The 13,871-nt window shown below is 42.7% G+C and overlaps 1 protein-coding gene across 1 annotated transcript in view; it reads right to left on the bottom strand.

Moving 5' to 3' along the window:
• KIF16B (kinesin family member 16B) overlaps positions 1–13,871 on the bottom strand; it is a 303,581-nt gene that overhangs the window by 74,048 nt on the left and 215,662 nt on the right. The window lies entirely within an intron of this gene.

Consider the following 13,871-nt stretch of genomic DNA (forward strand, 5'->3'; position numbering starts at 1 on the left):
AAAGAAGTGGGGGAAAAAAAAAAACCTAAGGAAGATATTCGTTATATTAAAATGGAAAGGTTGCGGGTATGCAGAAAGAGACAATGGACTATGTTACTAAAAATAATTACTTTTATTCTGGTTTTGAAATTGAATGTAATTGTGAGAAGTCTGCCTAGAAAAATAAATATATATGGTAATGCAGTGGGACTTCGAGTCTATTTGAAGAAGAATGAACTTAACAAGAATATTGGAAAATCAAATGTATACAATCCACCAGGGCCAGTGGCACACATCAAGAAGTTAAAAGGATCAGACATGAGCACCTGGAAACCTTAACCCCCTTCATCCCCAATCATAGTCAAATGTATCATAGATAGGGGTCTGAATACTTATTTTCTATAGTAAACAGATGAAGTCTATTGGCCATTAAATACACCATCCAAGTCTGCAAAAATATTAGAAATGTCAAACCCCATACAGGATTCGTTGTTTTATCTTCAATAAATATATTATACTATTTAAATGATTACAAAGCCAAGTGAGACAAAACTGGTAAGTTTAAAGCACACAGAGTTCTAAAATACACATTATTTTACTGAAAATAATATTTTAATCACCAAAAGTGGCTCTAATCTGTACCTCCGTTAGGTTTGGTGAAATTGGACGTCACTTTGGCCCAGATGCCCGCTGACCAGTCACATTTAGCAGAGGGAGATTTACCATATATAGCCTTGTTAAAAAGGCTACTCAATGGCAAAAGACAGGATACAAAGTTCTAAACGATTTTAATTAACAAGCTTTGTTGGCTTGTTGGCACAGTATTCCCCCATTGGAGGTGTGGTAAAGGCAGATGGTATACATTTCCTTGTAGCCATACCAATTCATACCAGCAGTGGCACTGTGATAGGTTGAAAGTTAGGTGACACTCACAGCCAATCACAGCTGCCCATTTCTCAGGTTCTTTCTTTCACATTAGCCTAAGCAATGTCGAGGGGATAGGCAGCAGGGGTGTTTAGCATTACAACATAAAACTGTTTAATGCTGAATGGAAAGACAGCAATAGGTGGCACCAAACACTATAACCACTTCAATGAAATTATGCAGTTATGGTGCCTACAATGTCCCTTTATGAATAATCAATTCATCAAAATGCAAAGTTAACAACTAGTAGCCCTTCAGTGAAGTAACACCACCATGTCCAACCGTTTTAGAGTTTTGAAGCATTTTGGTATTAATATTCACTTCAAACTAAGTGCTAACAAGGGCATTGTGAAGTCGACAAAGCATGGAATAAGCAACACCACGGACCGGGCTTTAAATGTGCAGCATGACTAGCGCTGACCACAAAACAGACACGAGATATCTGCAGCTACCCACTCATTGTAACAGTAATCTATAAATGATAATCACATGCCAGAATACCACAGCCGTGATTAATATGCGAGATCTAGAATGTGGTCACAGTTTGATTTCCCTTAGGAGACGTGATGCCCGCATACTGCATTATCATTAATCTCCAAAATGCTGGGGGGGGAGGGGGGAAACTAATTAAATTAACCCGTTATAGTCACTAATGTGCCTGAAACACATTTCCAACATTTATGGCACTTAAGACAGTTAAAAGTAACATGTAAGTCAGATATTATTACAAATGATTAAATATTATCCATGTTCTGTATCTTAGCAACCAGTTGCAATTATTAACATTTACTAATACTTGCTGATCAAGATTGACACAAAGCTTTTAATTATATCTGAACTGGTTTTAACAGGATGAAGTGCTATAAGCCATACTTTCGTATACACAAATTAAATATTTGCTCCATAGGTAACAAACTATGAAACAATAAAAGGGTGTACAAAAAAGTTTTGACCTCTATGAATTATTGTACAGTGTCAAGGTAAAAATAATTTAAATTGACTGTGTATATATTTTAAAAAGGAATGCTCCAAGCACCAGAACAACCTAAAATCAATTAAGTTGGTTTTAGCTGCCTGGAGGTCCTGAGCTTCGTCTTATTAGAAGGTGTTAAACCATTTACGTACACTCCTCAACGCTCGCAACCTATCGCCTGCACCCAGTCCAAGGCTTCCATGGTGAAGACGGGGAAAGAGGAAGATAGAAATTGGACAGTGTTGTATAGACAACTTTGGGGTTAATCCATTTGTACCATTTAACTTATGGTAAGACAGCACCATATATATTGAGATGAAGTTAATGTGTTCTGAGTGTTCCTTTAAGAGACAAAGTGCAATTGTTAGGTTAGTCTATGACCTGTTGAAAGCTCTTTATATATTAAGTAGCTCATTTAGATGCACAACATAACATATTGACATAAACAAAACTATAAACGTGTTTACTTTAAATACACATTACTGTGATTTACATTGTTGTACAACTGTGATGCATTCACACAGAAAATATTCTTAGCTCCTAGAAACAGGGGTGTAAAGATAGCACGGGGGGAGCATGGGAATTTTTTTTAAAATGGTAAAAGTAGTAGTTATGTGAATTTGAGCAAACAAAATAATAAAAAAAGGTTCTGGGGTACAAAAAGAAAAAAAATCACGTTAAATAATGGGCACAGAATTTGAAATATAAATATATCACAAATCCCGTAGAGGCACAAGCAGACTCTGCAACTACTAAAACTTGAATTAAACAGAAATAACTAAATTCCTCCTCATGAGAAAATGGAATGTCACAATCCACAAAAAATAAGGGGAAATAAAATAGAACATATATTAAAGTAACATAAAGATGATGGCTTACAGGTGGTAGGACTCGATCAATCCGACATGTTTTATGCCCACCACAGCTCTTCCTTAGCTCACACTTCACCAGGGGTGCCCAAAAGGTAGATCCCCAGATTATGTACAACTATAATTCCCATGATGCTTTGCATGCCTTTGGAATGCCTTTAGAATGGCAAAGCATTATTGAAGCTGTAGGTTTAAGACATCTGGGGTCTATCTTTTGGCTGCCCTTGCTCTACACATTCTAGATATATACCTATCCAACCTGGGCAGTGGGCAACTAAAACTTCATAGTGTCTGTATACTATTCCTATTGTGGTAAATGTTAAAACAATTATCTCCCACACCCAACTCTGATACCTATCTTAAATTCTTGAAATCTTAATATGTTTGCTATCTCCTTCCACCCTGATACATCAATACAATTTCTATGGTCTATATCTAAGTTTTATAAATCGGTTCTTATAAATCCTCAAAATATCTTGTCAAAATCGCAACAATCCTGGATTAAAAAAATTACTTTTAATTCAAACGAGGATATTGACAATATCATAAACATTGTTTGTTCTTTAGAACCACTAAATGCTTGGTTTTGAATAATCATCAGCAATATTCCATTGGTTTCAATAATGATTGCCCTAAATGTAGCACTTTGTCCTAGAATTCTTCTAGCGTTACACTGATAAATGTTGTCGTGCTTTACATTAGCTCTTCGCTTACTTAACACAATATCTACAGGGTGTTTATTTGACATCTTAATTTGCAAGCCTAATGAAATAATATTTCCTTTCAAGTGCCCAACAAACAACATATTTCTCAAAACTCTCTGCCAAATTACCAGTAATGGAAACCCAAAAAAGGTCACCCGCATCTCACCATTGACTCAATAGAAGCACTTTTAGCAATAAGAATTTATGGCGGATAAAACATTCCTATAAAAGCAGTTGTCACAGAGAAATATGATTGTAAACAAATAAGACCATATCCTTGAGTCTCTGATTTATTGCTCCGTTAGGAGAGCCGGCCTGTTTAGCTTAGTTCAGATTGTCAATAATGATTTTGTTGAACTGCCAACGAGTCTGTGCTGCCCTGAATAATCGAATACATTTTCCTAGTCACTTGTGTGCCAACAGAACAAGAGTCAACGCGAAGCTCTGAACTGTAAGACACAGTTAGGTGTAATAGCCAAATGTGAAAAAATAAACAAATTCAAGAATTCAATAAAGGCAACTGATCTACAGGTCAGACTACTGCTCTTACGATAGGCTATGGAGAGAGAGGTCCATCTCACTTCAGCAGATGTTGGATCCCTGCATGCAGCATTGAAGTTCTTGATTGAGACTCGTCACCTCGGTGTGAGTTGGTTGCTCAAACACAAGACATTAAGCTTGCTGGAGTTTTGGCTGCACTAACAAATCCTGCACATCTTCAGAGATTAAGCTTGCTGGAGTTTTTGCTTACTCAATTCCAATATCCCACTAAAATTTGATTATTTTTTTTTACAAACCTTCCATTAAAAAACAAGAAAACAAACAAACAGATTCACGACAGAAGCTGAATAACATTTGAACATGTGACTTCTTGTATGGCACAGATGGGTTTTATATTGTACTGGTGTTATGGTACTTTTTCAGTAAACCAAAATGTTTAAGTGTCTATCTGTTCCTGTCCAAATTAAAGAGAATTGAATTGCGTATATACGCTGAAGTAATTCAGTCTGACACACGGAGTTCAGGTTAAAATAACTTCGAGGAAATTTATTGGCAAGTGCAGAATCAACGGGCGCGCAGGCCCTTTTAAGAGACATTTTCGTCATCATTGATTATCAAGATATCAGTGAATAAACATCATTAATTGGATTAATTGTTAAGTGTCTGGGTTAGTGTCCACCTATCAATATAATTAATTGGATCAAAAGCTAAGTGGTTAGTTCCGTGTCCACCCACCAAGAGGTGGTACTTTTTCGGACACGGGTGGGGGACAAGGGGTCTTGAGCGTCATTTTACTCGGTCGGTGATGTCAAATCTCGTGGTTAGGTGCAAGGTCTCTTATGAATAGAACATTTCATTACTACTGTGTTCTCGTGGCCTTTAAATTATACTTTGTTGCGAGTTAGAGGAAATTCAACAGTTCCTGGGTTAGTCATATCCTTATGGAGAATACTGTCCTTGTCTATTGTATTAGATGTGCTGAGAAATTCTGTCATGTAATGTAGTTTTCATATGAAGAAGTCAGGTTATGAGGACAAAATGGAGGATTTGTCACAGTATCAGGTTAATACAGAGTTAGAGCAGCAATTCAATATAAATACAATAAGATTTTTTTAATAATTCTACATCAGTCCCCCCTATGAAATGTTAGATTCTAAGAGATAAAAACTTTATTTGTTAATACCAGAAGACGTGTTAGCCCAAAGGCACAGAAACCCCGTGGCCGCTAGCTAGGTGTTAATGCAAAGTGCAAGTCTGTCCCTAGATCTGACCCTAATAGGCTAGCTCATCTGTCAGTATGGCTCTCGAACACTTCACACCCAAGGGTATCCCATGGCAGCTAACCCACCACTTCTCCACATGGGGCCTTTACCATTCACCGACAGATGCTGTCCCTAAGGTGGTCCCTTCCTAGAACTCTCGCACTTTATCATCAAAAGGGATGGATTGCAGCGGCAAACAGGGTGAGTTGAGATCCTGGAAATCTTGGTCATCAACATCGAGTAGTGTGAAAGTGGGTGCCGCTTGGTCAATAGTCTTCGTGAGAGCTTTCCTCAGGCAGGGGAAGACACAACAAAAGAGAAGAGCAAAGATAAAAAGAGAAATTAGTATTGCCATACCAATATGCATTAAAGCCTTTTTCCAACCCGTCATCCAACCAAACCATCTGTCCCAGGGATCTTTTATCCCAGAATTCCTTTTTAATTCTTCTGAGAGGTCATTTAATTTTGCTATGGCTAATGTAACTTTACCATTAGGACCTGTGTTTTCTGGGATGTAGGTACAACATGTCATGGTGTCGGGCAAAATTTTACATACCCCTCCTTTTTCGGCTAGGATCATATCCAGGGCTATTCTATTTTGGAAGGCCATTTGGGATGTTGCCTGCAACTGTTCGGCTAATCCCTGGAGGGCATCTCTGGTGTAATTAACAAAACGCTGTTGATTGTAATAAATGTAGTTTATCCAATTTAAGTTCTTGTTTGCAGTAACTATGGTAAAAATTGATTCAAATCCTGCAGCAACTTCATCTCTTGCTTTAAATTCATTGGGTACCCCCCTAGGCACCCCAATGGCATCAATGTAAATGTGAGGGTCAAAACTTCCTTTTACTGGGGCTTCACGCTTGGCCTTAGTGTGGCTGGACTCATGGGTGTTGGTGTGTGTGTCAGAAATAATGTGTATAGGCATAATGGCCTTGGCCAATGTACACTCCCCCCACCACTCTGTGTCCATTCTGGATCTTAACTGTAAATCCCCACACAACCAGTAAATATCTCCCAGTGACCTAGTGTGCTGCTGCAACAAACGTACAGGAACAGTTCTATACGTAGTACAATAACCTGCGGGAAAGTTACCCACAAATTTACCAATCCCATCATGTTTGACATAGCAAGTGTAATTACCTTTATATACGGTAACACCATGAGGAGGTCTTACATTTTTGGCTATAAGAGGATACTCCGATGTCCATGCTTGACATTGAGACCTGTTGAAATTATATTGGTAGGCAAAAAGACTTAAAATGCATTTTTCATCATCTACTGGCAGGGTTAAAGGTACAGTGCCCAGATGAGGCCGGGCACCACCACACACATAGCATGCGGTTCGGTTATGTTTGTTGGCATTATATTTCATCCATTCTAACCATAGGTTAACATCATTAAAACCTGTTTCAGCGGCCATAGTATCTTCAAAGGTGGGGTTAGCAATGGCCATCATGTCCTTAAAGGACTGGATGTGTGGTTTTAATGGGTTTGTGACCATATGAGTAGCTCCTCGCCACTCAGGGGAATTACACATATCTTTAAGGTAGAAATGCCCTAATTTAGTATAGGAACCCTTTTTCCAGTACATTCCCAATACATACTGGTCTGCATCTGTTGGGCTTGGATGCTCAACATTAAGAATTAATTTCATTGGTGTGCCTCCTCCAGGCTTTCTCAGAGTCATTCTTTGAAGGAGGGACCTACCATGATCATCTACTTTAGATAAGGCACTTTTTGGCTTGTAGCCCCAGGAAGGCCCGGCATTCCATCCCGCCGCCCCCCAATGGCCACAATCATGCCCCCATTGTTTGTCAACTACACAAACATATGGATCTTTTACATGAGGGATATCTCTATAGATATTCTGGATTTGTGTTGTAGTAAATGGGCATTCTACGATGTCACAATAATCAAAGGTATAGGTAGCCACACGGGTACATGATGAATTATACCAGAAGGTGTACCCACTAGCATCTTTAGTGATGGCTACTTGCTGGGCCTTAATTAAACTAATTAAGGAGACAATGTACCAGAGGTACATGGTTGTGCGGTATCTGCTTCCTCTGGGGCAGGAGACTTCTTGCAGTGGGAAGCGTGGATCCAATGTGGCCTACCGGCCAATTTGACGGAAGTTGCGGTGATCAGGAGAACTTGGAATGGCCCGTCAAATCTTGGTTCCAGGGAGCTTTTCCGCACGAACTTCTTAACCAGAACCCAATCTCCGGGAAGCAGGTTATGGGTACCTGTGTTCAGATCAGGATCTGGAATTGAAGAGAAAACTTGGGCATGTATTTTGTTCAAGGCACTTGCAAGTTCAGTTACATAGTCTACTAAAACATCTGATTGAAGCTGTAACTGCTGTGGATAATAACAACCTAGCCTGGGTGCTGTCCCAAATAGAATTTCATATGGGGATAACGAGTGTTTCCCTCTAGGTGTGTGCCTAACGCTGAACAAAGCTATTGACAGACTTTCTGGCCAGGGCATTTTTGTTTCTTGTGACATTTTTAACATTCTGGCTTTTAGAGTGCCATTCATGCGCTCTACTTTACCACTACTTTGTGGGTGGTAAGGGGTGTGGAAGGCTAGGGTCACTCCCAGAGCAGTCCAAATTTCTTTAGTCACTGTTGCTGTAAAGGCTGGGCCTTGATCACTTTCAATGACTTCTGGAAGTCCAAATCTACATACAATGTCTGTAAGTAGGCGTCTTGCAGTTGTTTTTGCAGTGATATTGGCTACAGGGTAGGCTTCTGGCCAGCCTGAGAACATATCCACCATTACTAGTGCATATTCATGAGACCCACTCTTGGGCATTTGGATATGATCAATTTGAATTCTCTGGAATGGGTACATGGGTTTTGCTAGGTGCTTTGCAGGCACCTTGATTGGTCTTCCTGGATTACATTTTGCACAAATGACACAGGCCCTGCAGAAGCTGTTGATCAGGGTTGTGATTCCAGGTGCTTCATAATATTTTTGAATGAGGGCGGCCATTAGGTCTTTTGACAGATGTGCAGGCCCATGGGCCCATTGGACAACTGCTGGGTATAAGCTTCTTGGAAGGCAAAATTTAGAATTGTTGTAGTAAATTCCGTCCTTTAGGACAGCTCCTTTCTTCTTCCATTTCTGGATTTCTTCAGGGGTAATTATAGCTTGTTGTTCTCGTAGAATTCTTAGGTCAGTAGGAAGAGTTTGTAAGGTAAAGATAGGAACTTCTTCTTCTTGACCGGACACTTCTTCGTCCACTTCCTGCAAATCTCTGGCTGCTTGCTTAGCAGCCTGATCAGCCAAATGGTTGCCCTTTGCTTCATCTGAATCCAATTTCCCATGTGCCTTTACTTTCAAAACGGCCACTTCTTCAGGGAGTAGGAGGGCATCCATTAGTTCCTTGATTGCAGAGCTGTGTTTGACTGGTGTACCGGCAGTGGTAAGAAATCCTCTTGTCTTCCAAATGAGGCCGAAGTCATGTGCCACACCCAGAGCATATCTTGAATCTGTATAGATGTTAGCACGCTTTCCCTTGGAAATCTTGCATGCTGAAGTCAGGGCTTGCAATTCAGCTTCTTGCGCAGACATTGCTGGCGGTAGAGGTGATGACTTGAGAACTTCCCCTGTTGTGGTTACGGCATATCCTGTATGGTATTTTCCTTCTTCATCAGCATACCTTGAACCGTCCACAAACAGAGTAAAATCCGGATCCGGTAATGGATTCTCATGCACAGTTGGTAAGTGTACTGTTTCCATTTTCATCTGTTCGAAACAGTCATGAGGAGTTTCTGGGTCATAGTCATTTGTTATAACTAGGTCTTTAAATTCTTTTTCTAGGAAGTGGCGTGGCCATGCTTCCAGGAGGTCAGTTGTTGGGTATTTGACAATACCATTTTCCTGTAGCTGTTCTTCATCCATGGTGGCCCATAACTTTGCCATGGGCCCAAGATCATTCCATGACTTTGTCTTCAATTTGGTAACAGGAATATGTGGGATAGCAGTATCCCAATGGCGGTAAAGGTAGTTAAGTTGTTGAGGTAATTGGACCAAGACCATGCTATTGCCTTCAGAGTCACAATAGAAGTTTTGAGCAGTGAGCTTAACATCAGTCCAATGGTAGAGCTCATCTTCATAGCAAGGCTCGGGAGTAATGTCTGGTTTGTACCACATGGTACAGAAGGCGTAATCTGGGCCTTCACAGAGAGGCTTTTCATCTTCATAAAATGTCAAATGTGGATGCATGACTTTCTTGATACATCCACAAAGCAGGTAAATGTAGGTTTCATCTGTGATAAATCCATAATAGATACCCCCCTCAGGGAGTGGAAGAAGAGTGGATGGGTTAAGAACTTGACATCTTTGGATGGAAATGTTGTCAGGCAGAAGAAGATGGCACTGGAGGCGTAGGTGTCTGGCTGGAGACACGTGCTTGAGCTGGACTTGGTTGATGATGGCAGAAATGTCATGAGGGGCCAAAACAACCAGGGGGTGGCCAAGGACCAGGTCTGAGGTTCTTTCTATGAGCTCTCTTGCAGCAAAAACAGCCCTGAGACAGGAAGGGGTCCCTCTGGCCACAATGTCCAGTTGACATGAGAAATATCCAATAGGCCTCTGGCGGCCTCTTAAGTCATTAGTTTGGGTGAGAACTCCTGTTGCGTGGCCTTGTCTTTCTGAGACAAATAATTTGAAAGGTTTGGAGTAATCAGGTAGGCCCAAGGCAGGAGCAGAAGCAATGGCACGCTTAAGAGATTTGAAATTGTCCAGAGCTTCGTTGGTCAGGCCGAATGGATCTGACTTGAGTGCATCGTAGAGAGGTTGCATAAGCAGAGAGGCCTCTGGGATCCATGCTCTGCAGTAGGAAATGAGGCCTAAGAAGGCATGAAGAGATTTTGAAGTCCTTGGGGGTTGAATGTCCAGAATTGTTCTGACTCGGTCCCGAGTGAGATGTCTGGTACCTTGAGATAGGCAATGTCCAAGGAAAATCACAGAAGGTTGACAGAATTGCAGCTTGAGAAGCGAAGCTTTACATCCTTGTTCTGCCAAATAGCAAAGCAGACTAATTGAACATTCTTCAGTAGTGGGTATATCATCTCCACAGAGCAACAAATCATCCACATACTGGAGTAAAACAACTTCTGGGTGTTCAGCTTGCCATGGATCAAGAATAGTACACATGGCTTTGGCAAATTGACTTGGAGAATTTTGTGCCCCTTGGGGCATGACAGTCCATGTATATTGTTGCATTTCATGGGTGAAAGCGAACAGGTATTGACAGGATGGATCTAGTGGAACACTGAAAAAGGCATTAGCTAGATCAATGACTGTGAAATACTTTGCAGAAGGTGGGACGCCAGAGAGCAGGGTATGGGGGTTTGGTACAAGAGGGGTGTCCAGGACAGTGGCTTCATTGACTGCACGGAGATCCTGAACCATCCTGTACTTTACTGGCTCACCTTTTAGAGTCTTCTTCTTCACGGGAAATAATGGAGTATTACATTCTGATTTACACTCCACTAAAGCACCCTTTTCCAGGAGCGCTTTGATGTGAATAGAAATGGCTGCAGCCTGTGCTGGTTTTAGAGGATATTGTGGTTTCCTTGGTAACTTAGCTCCTGGGATAAGCTTAACCACCACAGGTGGGACATTTAGATGACCTATATCCTCTGGGCCTGAGGACCATAACTTAGCAGGCACCTGAGTTTTTAACTCATCTGGGAAATTGGACCTAGGTTCTGCTGCTTGCTCATTGGATATATCTAATTGCAGCATCAAAGGTATGGAGCACAGGGCTGAAGTGTCAGAAACAGATAGAGGTGTAGACATTTCTACCTGTCCATCTGGAGTGAAGGTTATAGACGCCTGCAGGCGTGAAAGGACATCAGCGCCTAACAGGTTAATTGGGCATGTGGAGGAAACTACAAAACGAGCAAGTAAGCTTGTGCCAACCCGCAGAGGGGTTGTTAGAGGACTGTGTCTTGGTTGGCCATCCACTCCAACACAGGAGACATCAATACTTGACAAGAAAGATGGGTCTGGCAGGTCTTGTTCTCTGAGAACACTTCGGGCTGCGCCTGTGTCAATAAGAAATGTGGTAGGTTGGCCTTCAATGGGTAAAGTTACTGTGGCAAGTGGCCCCCCTCCCTTATCCCCTGTAAACACTGCCATGACAGGGGTTAATGACACAGGTTTGCCAATTTCCTAATCATCATCTGGTTCCTCAACAATTGGAACCGTTTTCATGGTCTTAGGGGCCGGGGTAGGCTTGGGAAACTTTTTGGGCTCCCCTGTAGGAAACTTTTTGGGCTCCCCCGGTTCCCTTTTGGGTTCTGGACAGTCACTTCTGTAGTGTCCCTTAGCCCCACAATTAAAACATGATACGTCCTCTAACTTGACACCCTTGGTGCCAGGGGTGATGGGGGTGGCACGGGCCACCATGAGAGGAGCTGAATTGGGTCTTCTGGGGGTTTGGGCAGATTCCAAACCTCTAGCAACTAGGAGTAACGTATCTAGGGGAACAACCTTGTATTCAGGGCGTGCAGCAATGATTCCCTTGCGTATGGAATCTTTAACACCTTGGACAAACGCACCTGATAGCATTTGTGAATGAATTTTGTCAGTGAGATCAAATCCCAAATCTGTAAACATTTGATATAATCTTGCATGAAACCTTTCCACTGATTCTCCTTTGTCTTGCACAACATCAGTAAGGCCAGCAGCTTGATCTGCAAGTTTATCCTTAGCCCAATCTCTCAATTGATTGCAAAAGGTTACTCCGGAGGGATAATCAACATCACTTGTAAGCAGATCTGTACTGAGGTGGCGGGCCATGCTGGGCCAATATGCATCCCCTGCTTTAATAGCACAAATGCTCAGTAGGTCACGCCAGGCGGCGGAATAAGTCTTTTGTATCTGAACTATCCCTCGGTAAAAAGGCATAGGCTGTTTCTCTGGGTCAGGGAGAGATTTCATTAAAGCACTAGCTTGTGTGGGGTTAAAAGCGACATATTTAGGAGGGGCCTGTTCTCCCCGACCCTGATGGCCGAAGGGATCTTCAATAGAACGGTGGGCTCTCGCAGCCTCCATTGAAACCTGGGACAGCCTGTCATCCTCTCCCTCATCTAGCTCTATTATCTGGGACCTTCTGCGTGAGGGGATCACCTGAGGAGACAGGGCCGGGGGATAGGAGGGAGCTCCGGAGGCGGGAGTTGCCATTGGGTCATAATCTTGGGACCGGTAATCACCGGGAAGCACCGGCATTAGGGGTGCTGAATGGCTGGGGGCCGCCATATTGGAGGCGGGGAAGGAAGTTGCATTGGGGTTAAGGGAAGATGTGGCGGCCATGTTGGATGTGGGCACATCCGGGGCAGACTGAACCGGACTGGGCATGACCGGAACCTGGGGAGTGGCTTGGGGAAAGGGGTATGGCCAGTGAGGATAGGGGTATGGGAAGGGGTATGGCCAGGCCATTTGGGTGGGAGTTGGGGCGGAACCTGGAGTGGGCAGTGAGGTTGGGGAGGGATTAGCAGAGGGGGTGGGAAACTGGGCTGTGGTCGGGGCGGGCGAGGGAGAGGGTGGGGAAGAGTCAGTAAAGGTGCCTGAAGGAGGAGGAGCCGGAGTGGGATCAGCAAGATTGACAGTGGCAGGAGAGGAGGGGTTAGTGAACTGGGCAGATGCAGATGGGAGGGTAGGATTATCTACGGAGACAAAGTGTGAAGAAGGAATGGCAGATGAGATGTTAGCATTAGACACAGAAGGTGGCTTGGGGATGGATGAGGATGATGGGAATGTTAGGGAAGGAGAAGGGGAAAAGTAGGATCCATCAGAATTTAGGACCGGGCAAACGGGAGAGGTGACGGGATGGGGATTGGGAGGATTGGGAGTGGGACACATAGTCAGCTGGCAATCTCCCATTGCTGACTGGACCTTTGGGATAGACATCCCCCGGGCGCCATTTTGGGGCGCTGGCTGAGGAAGAGCCCCAGCAACACAATTATTATGGTACACAAACAATTTCACACCCTTGTGAATTATTTCTTCCTCAACCCAACCTTCTTGCTGAATAGCCTTTGCTACTCTGTACCATGCTTCAGCTGTTTTTAATAAATTATAATTTGCAAGCTTGCCTTTCTTTTCCATCAACAATCTACGCCAACTTTCTGGTTGTAATCTACCACATGTCGGCACAGCAATTTTACAAACTTTTGCAATCTTTTCAACACCTTTAACCATCTCCTCACCCTCTCTGTCATCAACTAAATCACATGCTAACCAGCCCTTACTGGGCTTACCTAAATCCTGCCCCATAATCCCTTCTCCCCTACACCAGCGTCCCAGATATAGGGAAAGATAAGGAAAATTGAACCAGAACGTCTACAATGCTCGACTGCCACCTGAGAATCGTGGGTCTTTCTCAAGTGCGTCTTCCCAAAACGTAGACTAGTCACTGAATCCGCCTACCCGGGGTGGTAGACACGGATTGGAGCGAGGTGAGAAGTGTGTGACCAATCACTTCTCTATTAAGAGGAATGGGAGTGGATAGTACAATAGTACAGGAAGTGTAGAAAAGGTAAAGAGTAAGGGAAGGAAAATCCTTAGAGACAGATACAGGAGTTTAAATGACTCCACATTAAACAAACAAGACAACAATACAATTGAAATACAGTGC

Source organism: Pelobates fuscus, chromosome 2, assembly GCF_036172605.1.
Source record: "Pelobates fuscus isolate aPelFus1 chromosome 2, aPelFus1.pri, whole genome shotgun sequence".
Classification (NCBI taxonomy): Eukaryota; Metazoa; Chordata; class Amphibia; order Anura; family Pelobatidae; genus Pelobates; species Pelobates fuscus.